Consider the following 3816-nt stretch of genomic DNA (forward strand, 5'->3'; position numbering starts at 1 on the left):
AAACATTTCCATAAACTTCTTTGATATACTTTGTAGCTACAGAGGCGTTGTTTCACTTCTTGTATTTATACAGCATTACATGCTGAATGTGTATCTCGTCGTGTGCCATCACTATAAGGGATTAGAGCATACTAAACTTTACACATTATACAGGCTACACTAACGTGACGTTTAGGCGGTTTGTTTAACCATTATACATGATGTACGTGTTTTGCGGGATGGTTAATGAAAGTTTTCCAAAACGCGACATTAATTTCTTGACGACCTAATATATACAGTTCCGTATTACATATGTTTAAACACTTGTCAATACCTAGTTCCCCCCCCCTCATTGTTTATTGTTTAAGAAGCACATTTTTACCTAGTTCAAGTTATTAAAAGTGGGATGGGCAAAGGCTCCTTAGTCTACTTGACTTCAGGTGCCTATTTTTGTATAAGCTGCCTCCTTAATGGCTCAGCGGTAATTCTGAAAGTTTATCATTAAAAACCGGGTTTCAATACCCATGATGTGCACAGCACAAATAGCCCTTTGCAAAGCTTTGGGCTTAACAACAAACAAATAAACGCAATAAGCTAGAAGGACTCGTCCACGACTGTTAGACAAGTTTAGTTTAAAACAATAACGCTAGGTCATAGCATCATTTTTTTATATGGTCGTCAAGATTTTGTTTTATTTCATGTTAGTTCAAAAGTAGAGGTACCTTGCACAGGTAGTGATCATCAAATTATCGTTTGGTTTGTATGACAGATTTATAAATGGAGTGATGTCTGAATTCTCGATAGAATGATGATTTTTTAGAAATATTATTTTCTTTTACCCCCCCCCCCTCCCCCTCAGTGAGTCATCAGTAAGTCTAAAGGTTTATCACGCTAAAAACCTGATTTTGACACCCATGGTGAGCACAGTACAAATAGCTCATTGTGTAGATTTGTGCCTAAAGACAAATGAACAATTTTTTAATATTTGGTAAAAATTCTTACTATACTGTCCCCAGGTGACTCGGCGATGAGTTTGAGGTTTATGACACTTAAATTCGGGGTTTGATATCTGTGGTGAGAACAGCGTAGATAGCACATTGCGTAGCTTTGCGATTAACAGCAAACAAACCGAAATATTTGTTTACCAATCATCTAGCTTCATCTCATGCATTGTTTGGTTCACTGCCATGTAATTAATTCAGTTTTACTTGTTTTACAAATATGAAACATATTTGTTCATCTTGGCAATTTTTAATCAACTGAGCACTACAGTGTCAGACTACTTAAATTTTAAACAGCCCAGCTAGATCGATGATAGAAAACATTATCTATTCAGCAGAGCTTTATATTCACATTAGGCTTAGAAAACAATTAGTGTGAATTTTTGATTATCTCCAAATAATCTTAGTCTTTCATTCTAAAGGAAGTTACAAACATACTTTGATTCAACGAGTTCTTTGACTCACCACCGAGCAACTAATCCAGGCTTGTCTCACAAATGTGAAACATATTTGCTACTGTTGGATAACAAAAACTCGTCATGATTTTTCTGATACTCCTATTCCTAACTTATCTGGCACAGCAAGTGACGCAACAATTTATCCAATGTATTAGTCCTTATAAAATCATTGTAATTCTTAATTTGCGTACCTACGAGTCTAGCCAATGTACTATTACCAAGAATTAGGCATGACCCTAACGAACCCTACGAAGCACGTCCAGTAAGAATGGCAATAATATCATGATCACCTATCCCTGAAAGTACCAGTAGGCACCACCAAATGCCAAGAATTACCAGAATGGGTCAGGAGAAATGTAGCAGTGACAGACGGGGTTCAAGCAAAGAACCAGACAACAACGGCAAGTCATCATCTCATGGATACTGACCTTGACACTGGGACGAGAAATCTTGGATTGGCTGTTACACGGATAAATGGTTATGATGCGTGGATGACAGTTTTGAATTTCTGAATCTTAAGTAGTTACAACGAATGTAAAAAATTAATAGAAATGAACAACAATTTAGAACAGATAAAGTGAGCCAAATTTACCAAAATCTAAAAATGAGGCAATAAAATAGTAAAAAAGATCGACCACATTTTAGTCCTAAGAGAATGGTTATTTAATACAAGTCAATGTTTGGCTTTATTAGTTTGATTAGTCAATTCATTTTCGTGCAAATCGATAAAACTTGTAAAATTGTTTATATTGATTTGTACAAAAGTGAACCGATTTAACAAACTCAAGGCTTAACTTGATGCAAGAAAAATTGATAAGTTGATATTAGGATTACTATGTTGGTAAGCCCAATCATAGGAAATAAAACCCCTAACCATCAACATTTGTACAAACAACTATCCTTAAGGGTGAAAATCAAGGCAAGCAACTATTCTACTTGAAGGAGAGGCCAGAGCTCAGTCGGTAACACCAACATGATGGTACTCAGAAATTAAGATGAGTAAGACTTTATTGAAGATTTCCCAGGAGAAGTTGGATAATCTAGATACTGGTACATCGAATTGTGTTTGTTGATTTGGTGGCAATACTGACACTTTTTGAAGTGGCAACGGAATTCACCCAAGGTCAGAACATTATTACTTCCAGTTATGTAGTACCAGGTGTTTATGGGATGATGATTGAGATTGAAAACATGCAGTCTAGACATAATTTCAATGTTGTCTCTGCACTGAAGGAATCTGTTCACGCCCGGCTGACTCAGCAGGAGCAACGAAGTGTCTTCTACTTGACTGCGGCATTAGATCCCAGATTTAAACTTGACTGGTGTTTCACTAGACCCATGAATCCAATCAAATACTCCTGCAGCAAGAAGTCAAGAAAGTTTCCTCAACAAATAATCCTACAACCATGAAACCAAAAGATGGCTGTAAATCTCCCCGCTCTCCGTCGAAAAAGAAGTAAGCGCTTTAGTTTCTTTACTACTTCCAAGAAACCAGCCACCTCATCTTCAGAGGATACAGAGATCAACACCTACCTCGATGGTCCTTGCATTCCTGAAGTAAGCAACCCTCTAGAAGAAGATCCATGAAAAAACTTTCCTACCCTATCTCTACTAGACAAATGCTACCTGAGTGTTCCAGCATCTTCTACCCCCGCTGAGCGTTTGTTTAGCATTGGAGGCAAAACTCTCAAACCTGATCCTCGCTGACAAGATATTTGAGAGACTTGAACAATGGACAGTTATAATATCTATACGTCCCATTTAAAAATAAATTTTCGTTCTAAAACTTTGTTATTGCATTTTGAAAAATAAAGGCATTGAAATGTTATTATTTGTTTAAATTTTGTTTGTTTCAGTTTCCTAAAAGTTTGTTTCATAAAATAAAGGTATTGAAACCTTATCGTCTGCTATTTTATCATTATATAATATTACCTGACAAAGTATTCATGAATATATTCCTATGTATTCGAATACTTAATATTTTTACCTGTATTCATATTCATAAAAATATGAAGTATTCGATCTTCAGGATTCTCCCCATCTCTGTAAGCAACTGCTGTTAATCCATGGAAAAACATTTTTCAGACTTCAGAGTGTTCAACTTTCCACCAAAAAACAACACTGAATGCATGTATTAAATAACTCCACCTAAAGGTGTTAACAAAAATAAATTATTGACTTTTTATATATTTATTTCCGTTTATCATGTATAGATTACGGATAGTGTGTTTTTAATTTGATAAATTAACTTTGTTCTGTTCTTTTTGCACTCACTATATAAAAAAATAGTCATATTTAATAAATTTAACTTTCGATAAATTATTTTCCTACTTTGACTAGATTCATGGAACAGATGAAAATAAAAATATTTTGGATTA

Source organism: Limulus polyphemus, unplaced genomic scaffold, assembly GCF_000517525.1.
Source record: "Limulus polyphemus unplaced genomic scaffold, Limulus_polyphemus-2.1.2 Scaffold586, whole genome shotgun sequence".
Taxonomy (NCBI): domain Eukaryota; kingdom Metazoa; phylum Arthropoda; class Merostomata; order Xiphosura; family Limulidae; genus Limulus; species Limulus polyphemus.